The sequence below is a fragment of the Phaenicophaeus curvirostris genome, chromosome 31 (assembly GCF_032191515.1).
Source record: "Phaenicophaeus curvirostris isolate KB17595 chromosome 31, BPBGC_Pcur_1.0, whole genome shotgun sequence".
Lineage (NCBI taxonomy): Eukaryota > Metazoa > Chordata > Aves > Cuculiformes > Cuculidae > Phaenicophaeus > Phaenicophaeus curvirostris.
The window spans coordinates 960,310-982,415 of NC_091422.1; positions in this window are offsets into that span (position 1 = coordinate 960,310).

Genomic DNA, 22,106 nt, shown 5'->3' on the forward strand with positions numbered 1-22,106 from the left:
ACTGCATTTTTAGGCAAGGTTAATGAAATACAAAAATCCCAATAGAAGTCCTTCAGATGCTTTAGTAGGAATTTTTCTTTAATCTTCATTTTCACCACTAGTCCATTATTCTCTTCTTTTACTAGTTCCCTACTAATTTTAAATTCTTGCACTAATTCACATATTCTTCCATTTAAGTAAGAATTTCTCATGCCATATTGTATGATGTGAACCACCAAAGTCTAGATAGGTGGTTCCATTTAAAAAATCTATTACCTTATCAAAGAACTATCAAGATAAAATAACTCAGCGTATACTTTATGTGTTAACATACTATTTATTTCAGAAATCTGGAATGGAAATGGGAGTGCCTGATAAATTCAGTATTCTTTTCATCTTGAAAATGGTAATTCCTGCTAATTCTTGTTACCTGTTTTGCTGTTTTGTCAGCTTCATTAACTGCATTCACAGATTCACAGAATCACTAGGTTGGAAAAGACCCACAGGATCATTGACCATTCCTATCAATCACTAAACCATGCCCCTCAGCACCTCATCCACCTGTCTCTTAAATACCTCAAGGATGGTGACTCAACCACCTCCCTGGGCAGCCTGTTCCAGTGCCCAATGATCCTTTCTGTGAAATTATTTTTTCTGATGTGAAACCTGAACCTCCCCTGGCGAAGCTTGAAGCCATTTCCTCTTGTCCTGTCCCCTGTCACTTGGGAGAAAAAAACAGCTCTCTCCTCTCCACAACCTCATTTCAGGTAGATGTAGAGAGCAATAAGGTCTCCCCTCAGCCTCCTCTTCTCTAGTATATTTTGTGATTACACCATCCCAGTGTTACAAGATATGAATATACTACTGGTTGTACAGTTTTATTGTGCTTCCTCTTCAATTTAAGGCATTCTTTTATTAGTTTTTTCCCTGCTTAATACACTTATAATTTATATGAGTCCTAGACCTTCCTTTTTTAAATTTCTTAAATTTGTTTTTAAATTATTATTACACATTCTTAGCAAAGCACCTCCTCTTCTTCTAGATTTACTGTGTAGTTTAACCAATTATTACTTTTTGAGCAGGATTTCCTTTTTCTGGAGCTGCTTTGCTGCTTTTTGGGTTTTTTTTTACAACAAATCTTTCCTCTCTTCTTCTCAATTCTCAGATCATCATTTGAGAAACATTCTCATGATAAGATTGACATAAACATGTATGTAGGCTCAATCATGTTCAATTCCATTCCAAAATAATTTTCATCAGTTATCCACTGAAGGAGAATTTATGTATTGTAGATGGGGGCAGCTTCTGCTCCAACTTTTGCCATTTTCTCCATTTTTAGGCTTTTTTTCTCTCCCTCAGTAAACTGTTCTTATAAGTCTTCTAAAAACAAAAAAAAAATCAATCCAAATATTCTAGCAAGCTTCCTGAGCACTCCTGCTTTGTTCTCTTCTGATTGTCAAGCTGTCTAACACTCTCCACCACATCGTTTCGGCACTATTTAAGATGTCAAGTCGACAGTATTGCCCACATAAAAGAATAATCTTGATGGAGAGTTAAAACATAATGAATGTAGAAATCCATTATAGACAGCGTTTGCTTTAGTAGAACTTTGACACTGAAAGTTTGAAAGATGGCAGTACATTCCTTGTACAGTGTTAATGCTCTGAAGTTACTGAGAATTCCTTCCTGGGCCCTGAAGATACAGTAGCTTGTGTTCTGGCCAATTTAATTCTAAGCTATAAAAGAAAGACCCCTAACTGAGATCTGAGTTCTAATATTGATTTAATAGATGACTTACTTTTGAGAAGGTAGAAATGAAAATCCTAATAAAGCATTAGTAGATATAGCTGTCAATAACTTTTGATTCTGTCCTTGCTGACTTTTTCACAGTTTCATATGTGATACAGGATTGAGACCAGAAACATTTGAAATATTTTGTGATATTACTGGTAAGGTAATTCCTCTGCTTTCTAATTAAATATTGTCTATTTTTGATCCTTAAACTTCTGAATCATCTGCTGCTGAAACTAAATTTATCCCATAGCTAATGCTGAGCATGCCAGCAGTGTCTCCAATGGTAGGCATCCACATGTTTCAGAATAGGCTTGTGCTTCTCTCTTTCAGTGTATATGGAGGCATTTGCTTAAAATCATAGTCACATGAACACATGGTATCATATGTAAAGAATACTGACTTCCATTTGTAATTGGTAACTCCTAGACTTTGTCCAATACATACTAGATAAAAATTCTCCACATCGAACTTACTATGATTTTTTCCATCCAGTTTCATGGAATCAATAATTCAGCAGTAATATTTCATGAAACAAAAAACAGGAACAAATTTGCATTTTTATTGTTATCCCTAATAAAGAAATAATGACAAAGAGGATAGACTCTATTGTCTGGTCTATGTGCACATTTTATTTGTATTAATATCAAGGAGAAGGCTTTGTCTTTCAAGACTTGAAAAGCTTTGAGGGATGGAGGCTGCACAGCCTCTGTGGAGAGGTTATGGCCTCTAACTAGCAAAGACAACACTCCATTACAGGTCTGTGGTGGCTAGAGATGAAACTCGCCAAAAGTAAATCAAGTTTACAGACAGAAATGTCTAATTGGAATTTGGAATTTGCTCTGTTTAAAGGAAGATGGTAGCTGACCACTAATGTCTCTCAGTCTTTTCAACCAAAACTCTGTAATTTCTCATGTACTGACAGCTTTTCTCCATCATGATACTTGTCAGAATTTATTATCTGTGCTGGGCTTATTTTTAACACCATTGAGCTTAACACTTGCAAGCCCTGAAAAAACTAGATTGTTACAGATCACAATCAGTCCAATATCAGGTAATTATGCATCTCATCGAGAACAGAAGTTGGATCTTTGGTTTCCAAGAGATAGTGTATAGGAGTAAGAAAAAATCCTGGGCAATTTTGCAACTTCAATAAAACACACCAACAGAAATACAGAATAAAAAATAATACAAAAGTTTAATGTTTGGTGTTCCACTGAATGTGAAACCTTTAGCTTAGGGAAAACAAGCTCTGAAACCAGAAGTAGAAAATGTGACAGAATGTATTCACAATGACAATAGCAACCGAGGATCAGCATGGCAGTAATAATAACCATAATGACTTTAACAAATCTCAGTGTATAAATAGAACCTTGATATCATGATCATGCTTATATGATCATAACATCAGAATCATGCTTACAAAGAACAGCACTGCTGTCATTCATACTGACAGTATAATGATTCATGATGGTTTCTCCAAGAGCAGACAGAGAACAATTATCCCAGTGGGATATTGAAAGCAAATCTGTCCTCTTGCTATGTTACTGCAGGAGAATGGTTAAGGGCAAGATCAGTGGAACTGACCCATAAAAAGTTAACAAAGATGAAGCCAGAGAATTTAGCAATGAGGAAGTTTTCTGATTCTGAAGAATCATGTGAAAACAGAACAGAATAGGTAGGACTGTGAGCATTATAATATTTGTAAAGGGTAAGCTCAACAAAGCTGTTTCTGCTATATGAAAGTGTTCCAGGCAAAACTCAGGTCACTGATCCTAACCAAGAATCAGAACCCTGGTTCTAGGACAGTTGTCACTTTATCTGTTATTTTCTACACAGTGCAACACCTCTAGTGCTGGGGTTTTTGTTACTGTTTTCAGTAAAGTCTGTTCCTGTTTATAGCTCCTCTGGGGTGACCAGAGAGCTGTGTTACTTACCGTTTAAATTACAAGGAAGCAAATGGAGAGCAGTAAAAATTACATAATACTGGACATATTTCTGCAACTCCTGCTAATACTTTGACCCAAACACTTGTTCAAAGACATTGTGGCATATCTGATGAATTTCCTGTCAAAAGCAAGAAGGTTTCTTGACTTGGGAAATGACATCTTATATGACAAAAAAACCCAAATTATCTGAGCGTGGAACAGAGGTCTAGGCTTGCTCGTGGTTTTCATGTTTCTTATCATGAATGATTCATGAGTAGTTTAAAGTGAAGAGAGCATTTAAAAAAGCTAACAAACCATCTTTGCAAATGAAGTTCAAATATAACTATATTTTACTGGTAGAATTTACGGTACGTTGAGTGGTGGTCTTTCTCAAATGCTTTCCTTTAACTCATTAGTCTTCCATATATGCCATACTCTTCTAGTGTGACAGAAAATAAAGCTGATTGTGTAAAACTCTGAGATTAGTTAGGTGACAATACTTATTAAAAGTAAAAACTCAATGTACTACATATCTGAGAATGACTGGTGAGGAACTAACGCACATAGATGAAGTATTCTCAGAACCAGATCTGGTTCTAAATTTGTACAAGGTCAAGACTAGAACTTTTTGCTGTTTTTTGAGTATTTTTCTTGTTTACTTACTAGTTTCTTTCAGAATATATACTCCCTTGTTTTTCTATGGCAGAAAATAATTATTGTTCTAAAATGAAAATGTATTGAAATCAGTTTATTTTCCTAAATTTAGCTAAAGACATAAAATCATTAGAAACTCCCAAGCTAGTTACAATCCTTGAAAATACCATTGCTGTACATTTAGTTATTCCAAGTAAAGTTTTGATTTTGAGCAGCTGTTTGCAAACAAAAGTTCTTACGTTACTGAAGTACTGACTTGTCCGGATAAACGTGTTAATGTCTTCATATACTCTTGCAAAGGACAGTCCAATGCCTACATTGTTGTTTGTTTAATTGAGTATCATGCAAAGAAAAACGTTATTATCTGAACATATTCAAAAGTTTGTTGTTCTGTTTCAGTGAAAGCTGCTGAACTGTCAGGCTTCTGATATCTTCAGTGGAGACTCCCGAGGCTGACAGACTACATATTTCTGAGCTTTTTGTTAGTCATCAACTGGTAAGTAGCTTCTTATATTTTCATAGTTTTCATTCAAATCCAATGGCGTGCTTAAGTAGTCTGAGGTAGATAATAATTTTTAATTTTACTTTATTGTTTTCCATTTCGTTTCTATAAATGCATGTTTCTGTAATGTCTGACACTTTAGCCAAAAAAAACAAACAAAAGAGCATTTTCTTAGTGATTGTGCTCAGCATCTATCAGAGTGTGGTTTAATGACCTGTATTACTTCATTAGCCTTATAGAGTAAAGAATGAGGTGGTCAAGAATTGTATTTGGCAATCAATTAGTAGAGTTTGAAAATCCAGTTAAATGGTACTTGAACATACAGGTTCTGTTATTATCAGCCTGTTTGTTTTGGTTTTCTCACTAATTTAAAGACTTTGTTCTTGATACCAGTATGATCTTTAGTTTTTTTAATTCCTTTAGGAAAATAGTTACACACTCATTTAAAGAAGATGCTCCAGTGGTCTTGTTACATCTGCTGTCTGGCATAATAATTTCTTTTCATTCTTTTTCTTTCACATTGTTTCTAAACTCAAAGAAGAAAACTGATAGGAAAGCAAGCAGTTTAAGATTTGAACTAGGGAAATTATAGGGAAAAGCAAGCCCAACAAACTGCAAAATTAGGAGAAGATAGCTGCAACATTTGAATGTTACTTACTAGTTCTGCTCAGAAAACAAATGTAACTCTTCAAAAACGATGCTCAAGGAGATCAGCAAATTGATGCAAGATCTAGATCACTTTTCATCAAATCCCAGTGTTTTAGATTTTTTCCTCTAGAATATATAGATGTTATTTTACTTTTCAGTAAAAAAAAACAAAAAACCCAAAGCAACAACAAAAATAATAAGCTATTTAACAGTTACAAGTCTGAGTTGCAATTTTTTAAGATCTCAAAAGTATGTATTTACATCTATTTACAAAATGTTCTTCCATTCTTAACAATCACAGTCCATGAAAACTGGCAATTCTTTTTTATTTATTTGCCACTTGAAGAAATAGAAATTACAATTTTAGCAGTGGAAGACTTTTCTCATGAATCAGTTAAATAATACAATCTATATTCATCATTTAGCAATATAAAAAATAAAGATATATTCCTCTGTAGGGAACAAGTGCCAAGATTATTTATTTTAGAATTTGATAGCTGAACTTGATCATGTCATTCATTACTGTTTAGCTTAGAAAATAACAGAGTAAGATTTATAACCTCATTTTTAATGCTGTTTATTAATTTAAACCTAACAAAAATACATCTTAATTGATTGTATTGATGGGGAGGATGGTGAAATTAAAATGTTTAATTCAGTGACCTCTCATAGAAGAAGAGACTATCTAACCTTAATTTGGAAAGCAAAGCTAGGTTTAAACTCTGAAAAATAAAGCAGAAATTAAATACTAGAAATCAAAGAAAGAAAAATTAATTTTTTAATCATATGAGTTATCTAAACCAAGATGTAGCTGTAGCAATTAGTTAATTTGGGTTGTTTGGGATTTTATAATCCTCTACGCCTTCAAATGCAGTCCAAATGTATACATATATTTTTAAGATGGAATGGAAAGGAATAGAATGGATTGGAATAGAATGGATCATTTGGAAGGGACTTACAGCAATCATCTAGTCCTGCTGCTTGACCAACTCAGGGCTGATCATAAATTAAATTATATTGTTAAGGGCATTGTCCAAGTTGCTCTTAAATACTTGCAGGTCTGAGGCACAGACCACCTCTCTAGGAAGCCTGTCTTAGTGTTTAACCACTTTGTTGATAAAGAATTGTTTCCTAATGCCCAGTATAAACTTCCCCTGATTCAGCTTTGAACCTTTTGCCTGTCCTGTCACTGGATACCAGGGAGGATATTTTTTCTAGTTTCACAATAAGTTAATGGCAACTTCGTGGATTAGCTCACGGGAGCTGCCTTTGGTAGGGAGCCAGAAAGGGGGTCTGTGCTGCAGTTCGATTTGCCTCCCTCGGCTGTGATTTTATTATGGGGTTTGATGTGAAGTCATTTTGGTAGGAATGGTTGGACTCGATGATCCGATGGGTCTCTTCCAACTACTGTGCAGAAAGTAATTGGTTGTCATATAGAATCTCTTTTTCATCATGTGTCACAGCATGATCTAATGGATCAATTTATTGTGCAAAAGAAATGAAGAGCAGATTAAGTAATGGTGATTCTTTTTGGTTTTACTTAGCTCATGTAGCACTCATTAGTTGAGCTTTTTTGATTTCCAAATTTTGTACAAATGTTGGTCAACTGTTAAATGGTCAATGTCTAGTTATTCTGCAACCCCTCAAGTTGTTTTATATGTGTCCGCTTCAATAATGGCTGTTGTCTATTGCAGAAAGATGGCCGCAACACTTGTTATCTTCAATATATTTCCATTATGAAGATTTTTTGATCCAGTATTGAGCTGTATATTTGACAGTCACCTGGGCAAGTGTTTGGTTGATACTAGCAGCAGGTGTTGCTGCTTTACATCTCCTTCTGAACTCAACAAATATGCTTGAATTTGCTTTTATTCCATCTTAAATTTCACAGTATAGTCTAAAATAGAATAAACAGTGAAAAAAAAAATAATTAGCATGATAAGTAGCACGAATTTTCACTTTCAAATGATATACGACACAAATACGGTTAAATAAAAATGTTATCCAAAGTAAGCATCACAGTTTGCAGTGACAAAGCCAGCAATTATTGTTACGCCAACCTATTAATGACATCAGAAGAGTTATTATAATTGTAAGAAATGTTATACCGATTTTGTTTGAAAGACCTCCATTTATAAGGAAGAATGAAATCATTGAATCATAGAAATCATAGGATCCCTAGGTTGGGAAAGATCTTTGAGATCAAGTCCAACCGTAACTGTCCACTACTAAACCATATCCCTAAGCACTTCATCTACCCATCTTTTAAATACCTCCATGGATGGTGACTCAATCGCCTGGGCACCCAGTTTTAGTGCTTGATAACTCTTTCAGTGAAGGAAATTTTCCTAACATCCATTCTAAACCTTCCCTGGAGCAGTTTGAGGCCTTCCCTCTCATCCTATTGCCTATCACTTGGGTGAAGAGACCAACACCCTCCTCTCTACAACATCCTTTCAGGTAATTGTAGACAGTCACCCTTCAGCCTCCTGTTCTCCAGTTCCCTCAGCCGTTCCTCGTAAGACTTGTTCTCCAGCCCCTTCACCTTCACTGCCCATACAAACTGTGGCACCCTACTTTTCTGATGCACCCCACAATTGTTTGCCCACTCCCCTGCCTCGTCAGTCACCACATGGCAGCTGTCACTCTAAGAGTCAGTCACCTGCCCCTTGCTCTCTCATGGGTTTCCTGGGCTTCCCCTGCTCAGGCAACCGCCTTCTAGCTTCAATCTAGTGCCCAGCTGCAGAATTTACTATCCCTGCTGCTGATTCTTGCTGATTGAGTGAGATGGGTTTTCAATTAAGCTTGTCGCAGAAGTGTAATATAGAACTAGATTAGCAACTGTCACCTCGTTTTATGTGAAAACAAATGAAGTGGAGGTACATGTTTAGAAATTAATGCGTATCTTTAAGAATGTGGGAGCTTCACAGAAACACGATGTGCCAAGATTTAATTGACTGATTTGTGATTAAAGATTAGAAAAGTGTATGTATACACGTAACAATGACAAAAGACGACTCTTTCCTGTCCAGACTGCAAAACCAGGTAACTTAAAAGTAATGCAGACAGAGGAGATTTTCAGTTCTGTTTCTTTCTGATGATAGACTGTGAAGTCTACACACAATGCTGACTCGATTAGTCAATTTTATAAAATATCTTCAACAAATGAGCTGACAAAGAAAAGTTGCTAGTAAAAGCATATTTCAACTTGCAAGAAGTACGCCTGGCTAACTTCTTTTTTCAGTTTGTTAAAAAATAAGTAGTCTTTACAGTACATAGTTTCTCATCTACATTTGGATCCAGTGCTCTGGGTTGTGGACATCACTCCTTCTGTAGAACGTGGTAGATACCATCTCTTATCCTTGTGGTCTGTTTCACCGCTTTCCTAAATATCATATTGGGAAATAATAAAGTATTGTGGATTTTGCCCTGTAGTTATTTATAAAATAATATATTTATAAAAGGACTAAAAATGCTAATTTATATAATCTATAAGCATATAAATATATAAAATTACACAATGAAATTTTCTTTCACTATTTGTAAATAACAAAAAAAACCCAACCATGAAAACCTCATTAAATTTCCCAGTCGTAAGGTGCACTATTCAGCTGTTGCGAACTTTATATGTGACCACTAAGGTTGAGTTGTTTAGATGAAGGCTTGACTGGTTTATTTTATTTTATTTTTTCATTTATTTCATTCTTGGAGTTTTTTTTCCTGCATAAATCTAATGTGAAATGAGTGAATGGCAATCAAAAGGATAAATACAACATTGTGATTCTGTGATTGTACTCTTGCTGTTGGCATGTCATTCCACTTTATTTTAGCATGACATGTGTGTTTAGATTTAAACATCTCAATGCAGGATATGCAGTTCTAAATAGATGTATGAGGAGAGGGATTTGAGGCAGACATGCTGTCTATGAGAACAGGAGAATATTTTGGTTTCAGTAAGAAGATAAATGGTGTGGGTGATTAATAATCAGTAGGGCTGATGAAAATTTAATTTGACTAATTTAGGTAACAGTGTATCTCATGCTCTTTTACACTCCCAGTATAAACACTATTTTCATCTCTATACTGGCTCATATCAGCTAATTTCTGCACAACTACAGTTGCTGACAGTGGGAAAAAATTGTCTTTGCTCTTACAAGTACTCTTTGAAGACTACAGAGCGACATTGGCACAGACTGTTAGTAATAACTGAAATTACTTTTTGGAAAATAACTTATCTCATCCTAACACACCTTATATATTTGTCTGCTATAATTTTCTTTCTTGTGGCCCTTTCTGCAAATACAAAGAAAGCCATGGTGAATATGTATAAAGTGCAAGATTCATTAAAAGCTGTTTGAACATTGTGCAGAGGATGTGCTAAGAAAAACACACAGAATGAATATTGATTTGTAATATGTCTTGGGAGTGGGAGAGTGTTGTATTTCAGAAGAAGTTTCCCTTTGATTATTTAAAATATTCCTTCTGTTTTCACTGTAAAAAAATCCTGTATAGAACTGTGTATTCCTACAGGACTGTGAAGAATACTCTATACTTCTAAACAGTTGTTAGAAATGCAGTAGCAAGAATCTGTGTGCTTGTTAAAGGATAGTAACTATATTGTCTTTTTGCTAAGAGGGCAGCAAGTATTTTTCTTGATATTTTACTGTCAGGTTAAAAATTCAGTGCTACTGTTAGAATGCATACTCAAGAGAAGAAGAATATGAAGTTTTTTCTCTGCACTTTTTTCATGCATGGTGTTCTGGGGTTTTTTTTTATGCGTATGTGTGTACAAATCACAGGTAAGTGTATCTGAAATCTCGTTAAAATAAGTCTGTCATCATTGTGTGCTCCAGGAGTCTACACATGGACTGTGCAAATGTCAACAATCAGAGAAATTACAACTTTTAGGAAATCAGAGCAGCGAAGTAGGTGAATAAGGTACAAGATATGTTACAGTGTTTTTCTTTAAGTTACTAAGGTTGTCTGTCCCTTTTCCTCTCACCTTCCAATAATAACCTGATAAACAAGTTTTTAAAAAAAATTCACATTAAGGTGAAATTCAGTTTATTACCCAAGAGTATAAGTCAGTATACATTACGCCCTTGCTCTTTCATGCTCTCCCTCACCCTGTAAATATGTTCTGGGCAGAATTTAATAGAATTTCAGTTGGACAGGGGCTGTGATTTCCCCTCCTGTTTCAAGGTGCAACTGCTGATCCAAGGGTGAGTCTCCTGGGACATCAGGAGGAGTCAGAAGAGAAGAATAGGATTGAGCCAGGTTCCTCACATTTTAACTGACTGCTCAAGTCACTGACCTACTATCAAAACACAGAATCATAGAATGGTTTCAGTTGGAAGGACCTTAAGGATCATCTAATTCTAACCTCCCTGCGATGTGAAGGGACACCTCCCACTAGATGAAGCTGCTCAAGGCCCCATCTAACCTGGCCTTGAACACTTCCAGGGAAGGGGCACCCACAGCTTTCTGGGGCAACCTCTTCCAGTGCTTCACCACCCTCATTGCAAAGAATTTCCTCCTAATGTCTAGTATAAATCTTCCCCCCTCCAATTTGAAGTCATTCCCCGTAGCCCTGTCACTACATGTCTGCAAAAATTCCCTCTCAGGCTTTCTTGTAGGTCCCCTTCAGGTACTGGAAGGTCACTATAAGATGTCCTCAGAGTCTTCTCTTTTCCAGGAATGAACAACCACAGCTCTGAGACTGCCCTCATAGCACAGGTGTTCCAGCCCTCTGATTGTCTCTGTAGCACCCCTCTGGACGCGTTCCAACAATTTCATATCCTTCTTATGCTGACAATGGCAGGCCTAGACATAACACTCCAGGTGAGGTCTCACATGAGCAGAATAGAGAGGCAGAATTACCTCCCTTAATCTTTTACGTCTTTTGATGCAGCCCAGGATATCGTTGGCTTTCTGGCACATTGCTGGCTGAAGTCATGCTTCTCATCAGTCAGCACCCCCAAGTCCTTCTCTGCAGGGATGCTTTCACTCACATCATCACAGTAACAAGTGGTGTTCCCCAGGGCTCACTGCTCGGGCCAGTCTAGTTTAGTGTCTTTATGAATGATCTGGATGACGGGATTGAGTGAACCCTCAGTAAGCTTGCAGATGAAACCAAACTGGTCAGGAGTGTCAATCTGTTCAAGGATAGGAAGACTCTGCAGAAGGATCTCAACAGGCTGGATAGATGGGTGAGGTCAGTTGTATGAGGCATAATGAGGCTAAATTGCAGGTCCTGCACTTTGGTCACAACAACCCCATACAATGCTACAGACTTGGGGAAGTGTGGCTGGAAAGCTGCCTGGCAGAAAAGGACCCGTGGGTATTGGTCAACAGCTGGCTGAACATGAGCCAGTAGTGTGCCCAGGTGACCAAGAAGGCCAACAGCATCCTGGCTTGTATCCAAAATGATGTGACACACCAGGGAAGTGATTGCCCCCCTATACTAAGCACTGGTGAGGTTGCACCTCGATTTCTGTGTTCAGTTTTGGGTGCCTCACTACAAGAAAGACGTTGAGGTGCTGGACCTTGTCAAGAGAAGGGCAACACGGAAAGTGAAGGGTCTACAGCACAAGTCTTGTAAGGAGTGACTGAGGGAACTGGGATTGTTTAGCCTGGAGAAGAGAAGACTGTGGTGAGACATCACTCTCTACAGGAGGTTACAGTGTTGGTCTCTTTTCCCAAGTGACTAGCTAGGACAAGAGAAAATGACCTCAAGCTGCACCAGAGGCTTAGATTGGATATTAGGAAAAAAAATATTGGCTGAAAAAGTTGTGAAGCACTGGAGCAGGTGGAGTCGTCATCCCCAGAGGTGCTCAAAAAAACATGTAGACATCACACTTTGGGACATGGTTTAATAAGCATGATGGTGTTGGGCTGATGGCTGCATTTGATGATCCTGGAGATCTTTTCCAACTTCTATGATTCTTTGTGAAGTTTTTATGATTAACTCACTATTCAAAGACAATTAAGTATCCTTTGATGGACTCTTGAATTGTATTTAGTTATGATTATTGCTGAAATTTTTTTGAGATATTTTGGTTTAGAATACTAACTGCAGTATGTTCTTAACCTTATCTAAATATTGTGAGAAGAAAACAATAAATGGTTAGTCACGTACATATAAGTATTAAAGATGTTATAATTTCATGAAGTAAATTGGCACTGTCCTACGTATTATACTGGCTGAAATATTGAAGAAATAATCTGCCTTTGCTCTGTGGACTGTAATTACGACATGTGTCTAGTGTAATTTTCTGGGTTTTTTTGTTGTCAGAAACTGAGTGTTTAGTTATGGGACAGAGAACAAATGGACAGAAGTAACAGGATATTTCATTATATTGATATGCTTTTCCGTTACATTTGTTTACCTTACACGTAATATTTTGAAACTCAATGAGATTTACAAAGAGAGATACTCAATCCAGGTTGCATATCAAGCCATTGTGTGTGAAGATTTCCTAATTGAGTCCTCTTGGACAACTCACTGGATACCTGCCTTTCTTCAGAATCTAGATTCTTTTTCTCTGCGGAGATTGCCTTTCGAAGGTAGCGTACAATTTTAAGGCTGTGACCTATTTTGAAAAAGTGAATTTTCATTAGCCCTCTATACTTAGTTTCTTCCAAATGCATATTAGAATTGCTTTTTTCACCTGTTCTTAGTAGCTTACTTTAAGAGATACTTTATGGTAATATGTTGACCCTGAGCAGTAGGACTTGAGATAGTAACAAATGTGAGTACGTGGCTCTTCGACACTATTTATCATATATTATTTTAAAAGGATTACCACACAAAATCAGTGGTCCTTTTAGTTTTCCTCTGCAAGCCATTTAAGGCAAGCCCACCCTACTTCCATGTCCTCGCTCTGTATGAAATGCTTCCACATGCTTCCATTTTTACTACTAGCCAAAATGCAAACATGAATTTTAAAGACTGGGATCTCTACTATCTTACTCTTGTTTTGACATTTATGCCACAGCAAGCGAGAGTCAAGCAGTACTAAATTAGAATGATAGCCTTTTGTTTCCCATTTGTATCAATGTAGTTCACTTCAGAAGGTGCCATGTGGTGTAAAGTCATTTGATAAATACTGATGTGCTCCAGACCTAATGAGCTCCTGTTTTGACTCCCAGGAGCAAAAAGTGATTTATATAAGCTGTCACAGTATTAACATTAGTAATGGTTTATTCCTCAGCAGCCTGAGAATTAAGTAGCTTGGCTTTTGAACGTAAAATGCAGCAAAGTAGGATCTGTATTGAATGGCAGAGTGAATTTTTAGGTAATGAAAATGGTGAATCAGCAGATAATGGTTGCATAGCGGATTCCCCTAAAAATATTTTACTGATTTTATTCATGTTTTTCCTAGCCAGTGTCATGCCATTATAATTTAATTTTCCCTCAGTTATGTACACATTTATTATCAAGAGTTAGTTTAATTTATCTTTGCTTTCTTTCAAAGAAGAGAAGACTCCTTCTCCCCCCGCCCCAAGATAATCACAGTTAAACTAATTCAGTTCATTGTTTTTTGTTTTAAAGATGTCACAACAGAAGCCGTGGAACCCGTTCAGGACATTCATTAGAATCGTACTTTTACAGAATTAATCTCACTGCATTGATGTAATAGAAATTTTATGTATAAGGAGGAAGGGTACATTCCTCACATTGCAAACTTTATTCTTTGCCATATGCTCAGTGAAAATATACCTTCTCTCTGTGAAATTTCAGTGGTGAATTCAGACCTATTAGTTTGTGGACATTGTAACCAAAAAGTTCCCAAACAGATTCTTGTTTATTTTGGTTTCCTCAAATTTAGTTTATTTGAGACCCTACATTTCTAATACGTTTGTGAATCTGTTTACTGATCTCAGGTTGACTACACATATGTGAAGGAATTCAGAATAGTAAATGTATTTATGAAAACATCGAGACTCAGGTATTTTCTCTGGAGAATATCCCTTGTCTCTAGAATAAACTTTGTTTTCTAATGCTATTTTCTGTCACAGAATTCTACTTGCAGAGAGTGCCTTATCATACTGATACTCTCTTATTTATATCTCTTCTCACAAAACGTGGTTATTGTTATTCCCTACCGTGCTCGCTAAAACAAAAATTACTGGTAGCAGGACTTTTCTTTCTCATTACATATTTTTCTTCTTTTCAGATACTACTTCCTGAAACATACTTTCCCAGTTTACTAACCAAAATATTTGTGTCAGTAGTTTATAAACAGCTAAAAAAGAGGGATATTGGTAGAAGGGGAAAGCCTTGGCTTATTGTTCTTATTGCTTGTCATGAACACTCAAACAAAAGTTTCCAATCAACTCATGAATGGGAACAGTGCCCACACAGCAGATGGCTGAGTGTAAGCATACAGAAGACCATATCCATGTATTAAGTGTGTTTATGGAGGGCAGACTTCTCAGGGTAAAATTTCATGTATCTACAACTTTTGTGGCAATGATTAAGAGCATATGTTATTATTAATCATTTTCTAAAGATGCTGAGTCTTGAGAAATAGCAACATTTCTTTGTCTGCGCAAAAAAATCTTCTATGAGGATGAAATAAACTTTATTGGTTTATTGCATTTGAGATTAACAAATATTTTTAATATTTATTTTTAAAATTCTTACGCAGGAGTTTATAAATAAGATTGAAATTAAGATATGTATTTGTACCCGAATAGTCATAGAGTTAACAAATGAAAATGAGAAACATTGGTTTCCCCGATAATCCTTTTGTGTCTGTGTTGAAAGACTGTCTTATAATAAGATTGTATAATGCTTATTTGTATTTTTAGACTACTTTAGAGGAACTTGCCCACATAGATATATTTGCAGAATGTCACTATTAGTTTGCACTGTGAGAGTCTGTTCCTCTTTTACTTATTATGGGAGAGACCTTTATCACTCATTTATTTCACAATACTGTTGTGTCTGTTGATAAAATCAGCAAACAATTGCAGGGGTTCTAGGTACTTGATCTTGAACAACATTTTTTCTTATTGGCTACACATATTAAATCTACCTAGTAATCCTGGTCAGGTGAAATAATCAAAATTTGATCATGGAAACCTTACATAAAAGAAAAGTAATGGAAACTACAATGTTTGTATGAGTATAGAATTTTTATTGTTGTTATAAGTAGAACTAGTATCCTTATACCTTAAACCATATAAAAAGTGTAGATAGGATGATTAACTGAAATTTATTATTTTAATATTACTGAGGTCAAAACTATACTATTTCAATTATGACATTATTTAAATCATTATTAAATGACTTTTACTATTAATGTTAATGTAATAGAAATAATACTTTACAATGTGATTTTTACTATTCAGTTCTGCTGTGTTTTGGAACTTCTCAAAGTGAGCTGTTGCAATTTTTAAATATGTATTTAAATATATTTTTTATTGTTATTAAAAAGATTAGACCATTAAACCTCTGATAGATTGAAGTCTGCAGAATAAAACTTCGAAATATGATGCTCTTTTATTCCTTTGGGCTGAGGAGGCAGTGTCCGCTACTTTCTTATATGTGAAATGTTATTGGCCTTCACTGTTCTTTATGCTGGTGAGAATGTCATCTTCTGGGGAAATGGAATACTGAGACACCAAAGAGTCTTGGTTTCCACCAGAAGATCATTTTTTTGTGCAAACAAATGTAATCTATGGGAGGTATATTTTTAAAACCCCATTCAAACCACAGACTGTTTTTCTTTTGGATTACAAAAGCCTATTTGACTGGGCATAACATTAGATTAAAACTACTATGTCTTTTTGTGTCCGTTACACACATTCAGCAGAGGCTGGTTGACATCAGAAGGCAAGTCCCTAGCCATGTCCTAGTAAAGATGTAAAAAAAAGTAAAATCTTGTACCTTAACAAGTTATTTAGAGAATGCATAATTTACTTTAATACAGGGCTTTCCACTGCCTTATTTGAACTTCAGCACTGAAAAACACGTTTATAATTTGAATTTTGTATAAGAATGTATGATATCTCAAGATGAACACAGAACACCCTAAAGGAAAATGGGGTTATTCCACTAAGAAGCTGATGTGGCAAACGACCCAGCTGAAGTGCCTCTATAGAAACTCACACAGACTGGGCAACGAACAGGAGGATCTGGAAGCTAATGTGCTGCTAGAAATCAATGATCTGGTTGCCATTGCTCAAACTTGGTGGGACGAATCGCATGACTGGAGTGTGGTTATTCATGGCTACAGGCTTTTAAGAAGCAACAGACTGGTAAGGAGGGGTGGAGGCATTGCCTTCTGGTATCAGAAAATGAATAGAGTGTGAAGATCTGTCTTTGAAGAATAGCCACAAACAGATAAAATGTTTATGGGTCAGAATAAAAGACTGAAGCACAAAAGGAACATTATGGTTTGTGTATACTACAGTCCACCTGATCAATGAGAGCCCACCAAGGAAGCTTTCGTCTTCCAGTTACAGGAGGGTTAAAGCTCACAAGCTCCCGTCCTACCGGAGGACTTCAACCACCCTGGCATCTGCTGGAAACGTAACACCAGCAAGCTGTAGGCAATACAGGAGACTCCTAGAGTACATGGAAGAAAATTTCTTAACCCAGGTAATAGACATCCCTACTGAAGGGGATGCAACACTGGACTTGATGATCACCAATGCAAGGGAGCTCATCAGCGATGGCAAGAACGGAGGCAGCCTGGGCTGCAATGATCATGCATTTGTTGAGCTCAAAGTCCTGAGAGATATGGAACAGATGAGGAATATAGGAAAGTAAACTTCCAGCTCTTCAAGGAGTTAGTCAGTAGGAGCCCCCTGGGATATGGTCCTGAGGGGCAAGGGAGCAGAACAGAGCTGGCAAATATTTAAGAATGCTTTCCATAAAGTGCTAGAGCTCTCAGTCCCCAAATGCGGGAAATCAGGCAGGGAAGGAAAGAGGTCAGCGTGGCTGAGTTGAGACCTGCTGGTCAAACTGAAGAGCAAGAGGGAACTGCACAGGCAGTGCAAACAGGGACAGGGAACCTGGGAAGAGTATAGGGACACTACCTGCTTATGTAGGGATGGGGTCAGGAAGGCGAGGGCGCAGATGGAACTAACTAGACAAGTGAAGTGAAGACTAACAAGAAGGTTAGGCTTATATAGGCTTATATATATGGCTTATATAAGGCTTATATAGGTATGTCAATGAGAAAAAGAAAGCTAAAGAAAGTGTATCCCAACTGGTGAATGAAAATGGTCACCTCGTATCAGCAGATGAGAAGGCTGAGGTATTCAGCAGCATTTTTTCCTCAGTCTTCATTGATAATCACTCTTCTCAACCCTCCTGGGTCAATGGACAACAAGATGGTCACCATCTGGTGACTTTTTATGATGGGATAACCACAGCAGTGGATGTGGGAAAAGCAATGGATGTCATCTATCTGGACTTCTGTAAAGCCTTTGATACGGACCCCCACAACATCCTTCTCTCTGAATTGGAAAGATATGGATCTGATGAGTGGACTGTTCGGTGGATAAGAAATTGGTTGGATGGTTGCATTCTAAGAGTAGTGGTTAGTGGCTCGATGTCCAGATGGAGATCCGTGACAGGTGGTGTCCCTTGGAGGTCCGTATTGTGACCAATGCTGCTTAATATCTTCATCAATTATATGGACAGGGAGATCAAGTGCACCCTCAGCAAGTTTGCAGATGGCACAAGGCTGAGTGGTGTAGTTGCCATACTGGAAGGATGGGATGTCATCCAGAGGGACCTGGACAAGCTGGAGAAGTGGGCCTGTGTGAACCTCATGAGGTTCAACAAGGCCAAGCGCAAGGTCCTACTTCTGGGTTGTTGTAATCTGCAGTTTTGATACAGGATGGGTAATAACGTGATTGAGGGCAGCCCTGAGGAGAAGGACTTGGGGGTGCTAATCGATTAGATGCTCAACATGAGCTGGCAATGCGTGCTCACAGCCCAGAATGTCAACCATATCCTGGACTGCATCAAAAGAACTGTGGCCAGCAGGCTGAGGGAGGTGATTCTGCCCCTCTACTCCACTCTTGTGAGAACTTGTCTAGCATGTTGAGTCCAGTTCTAGAATCCTCAACATAATAAGGATATGAAGCTGTTGGAATGAGTCCAGAGGAGGGCTACAAGGATGATCAGAGGGACGGAGCACCTCCCATATGAGGACAGGCTGAAAGAGTTGTGGTTGTTCAGCCTGGAGAAGAGAAGGCTCCAAGGAGACCTTATAGTAGCCTTTCAGTACCTGAAGGGGACTTACAAAAAAGATAGGGACAGACTTTTTACAAAGTCATGTAGTGATAGTACTGGGGGAAATGGCTTTAAATTGGAGGAGGGAAGATTTAGCCTAGACATTTGGAGGAAATTCTTCACAGTGAGGGTGGTGAGGCACTGGAAGAGGTTGCCCAGGAAAGCCGTGGGTGCCCCTTCCCTGGAAGTGTTCAAGGCCAGGTTGGATGGGGCTTGGAGCAGCTTAGCAGCTTCATCCCCCTTCATGACAGGCAGATTTTAACTAAATGATCTTTAAAGTCCCTTCCAACACAAACCAGTCTATGTTATAAGAGGTGTGAGAGATGTTGTTTCAGGTACAGAGCAATTGGATTTTAGGCAGGGTGTAGGACCAAGGACTTCATTCTTAAATTTAAAATTTCTTTTCTTCTCCTCTTCTCAGTAAATATACACTGTGAAGTGATTCCATTCTCTTCTCCCCTACAGAAAACACTGGTTCTGAACAAGTCTTATAAATGATTCTGTGTTCAGTTTATCCATAGCAAGCAACTTGTTCTGCGCTTTTACATTGTACGGTTTCAAAACAATAGCAGAGTTCCTTTTTTTGTTGGTTTTTTTTCCCATTTTGTTTTCTTTTGTTTGATGTTTTCTGTTTGTTTTACATTAATCATTAACATCTGATTACTTTATACAATGTGCAGTCTGGATTACAACAGAGTTGTTTATATTCAAGTAAAAATTTATCAGTTTAGCAAGCTATGTAAATTTTTTCCTTGGTTTTAATAAATTAGATGTATCTGCTTGTTTACTTTGCAAATATTGATAACTTGGAGAACTACTTCTTTCCTTTGTAAACAAATGATTCACAAATCTTTGTCTAAACAGTGAATTAAAATATGTTTATTTAAGACAGCATTCAACAGCATTTTAATAAAGTGAACAATGTTTAGTACCACTATTACAGCCTGAAGTAATTTGAATAATTGAATACTACTTTGTCTAGAGAAAATCCTTTGTAGCAGCGCTTGCTTTTCCAAAAGAAAGCAGAGTGAAAATTCCAAATGGTATGCTGACATATATTTTGTAAAACCTGCTGATTCCATTGCATATGTGTGGATAAGGCATCAAGACATTCTCTTAGCATTATTTGTAGCTGCTGCAAAAAGGAAATGACAAGTGCACTCAAGTGTGCAGAATGTTAAGTGTATAAGATGGCAGCTTAAAATGAGATCTATGTACTCAGAGGAGAAATAGCCTTTAGGGTGTTCACGGCAGGACGAACCCCAGAGTGCAGATGAAAGCAGGTGCAGAAATGACAAAGTAATTCTTCTTTTCATTGAAACAGTTGAGAGTTTAGTTCAAGGGATTGCAGTTTCAATCTACTAATTTTTCAGTTTCCTTTCTTTGCTTTTTGCTGTTATTAGAAGGGATTATAATAAAATATTTAGTTCAGAGAAGATGCAAATTAGTCATCTGCCACAGTGATCTTGTAGTATGATGAAACCTTCACAAGAAAACAGCCAACAAAGGAAAAAATAAAGCAATGAGAATCCATTGGGGAAAACAAGACTTTAAACTAGACAGCAACCTAGAACATCTACCAAATAACACACTTACATTCAACATAGACCATGATGCTTTGATGAAAGGTTAGCAAAATGTATACAACATACATAAAAGGAAGGTATTTATATACCATATGCAGTGACAAACAATGGCTAACACATTTGCCTGAAGAAAACTAGGCTGAGTGACACCAAGCTGAGTGGCGCGGTTAACAAACCTGAGGAACAGGATGCCATTCAGAGGGATCTTGATAAGCTTTAGAAATGGAGCCGCGTGAACTCCATGAGGTACACCAAGGCCAAGTACAAGGTCCTGCACTAGGGTTAGGATAATCCCCCCCGTATCAATACAGGCTGGGTGGAGGGGAAGAGACTGAGAGAAGCCCTGCCAAGAAGGGCTTGGGGGTACTGATGGAGGGGAAGCTAGCAACAGATGTGATCCAGCAGTGTATGTTTGCAGCCCCAACCATATCAAAAGAAATAAGGCCAGCAGGTCAAGGGAGGTTATTCTACCCCTCTGCTCTGGTGATGCCCCACCTGGAGTACTGCATCCAGCTCTTGGGTCCTCAGTACAAGGAAGACATGGACTTATTGGACCAGGTCCGGAGTATGGCCATGGAGATGATCAGAAGGATGGAACACACCTATGAAGAAAATCTGTAGTATATTCTAGCTACAGTTTTGCCTCATAAGACTTCTTTTAGGGCTAGATTGAGGTAATAAATATAAGAAAACCTTTTAGTATATTTCTCTTCTAAATACTAGAATGTATTTAAAGAAAACTTCACCTCATTCAAGTGAATTGTTCTATGTGCACATGCAAATTTTATCATAGTAATTGAACTACCAGATATTCCTTTCAGAGACATTTCAAAATGTTCATATCCTGCGTCTTACACATTGAGTTTATTTTCAAAAATGTATGTTTAATTAATGTTACATAAGCATTTCTTACTGAATTCACAATTAGTAGGAAACAATGCATCAACAAGAAAACCGATCCACATTCTTTGTAATTTAAAGAAATACTTAAGGCTAAAGCTTTCAGTTTTCATTTCTTCTGCTGCCTAATGACAACGTCAGGGGAACTAAACTGATCTTGCTTCTGCATTTCCTTCCCACAACTGCCTGTATAAACCTGTGTGATACTGGCTTGTGGATGCTGCAAAAAAAAAAAGACTGACATTATTGGACAGTGAATGAATGGTTATTCTAATAGAGTATAATAACTGCATTTTCTAAGTGGCTCAGAAACTTAGCCTGTCTCCCCATGTGTTTGCTGAAATTGTAATTTTTAAGTTTTTTGGCATCTCAGAAATTTACTACTTCACTCTGCAACACTGGAAAAATCCCATTTCTGTCTGTTTTCAGCCGTACTAACAAATGCCAAAAACTTTGTTGAAAAAAAATTGCACTTACTAAGATTTCTGTCAGTGCTTCCCTCCATTTTGTGTTATAATAGCAGAGAATCATCATCCACACTGCAAAGACCAGGTAACTCAGCAGCCGGAGGAGGTTGTAATTTACTGTAGGGCAAGGAACAAAACTACCTAACAGTTGCTAGACTTATATCTTACAAGTACAGCAAGAAGAAAGGAATGTGCTTTGGTTGTTTTTATTTTTGTATAATTTCTGTATAATGCAGAAATAAGATAGTGATAAGAATGCATTGTAACTAAACTCTGATGTTAAGCTTTGATTTCCCTGCTTACAGTATACATGCAGAGAACAAGGCCAGTGAGTAAAAAAATCCTCATCCAAACCTTTGCTTCCCAAGTGGCTGCTACGATAGCTTACAAGCT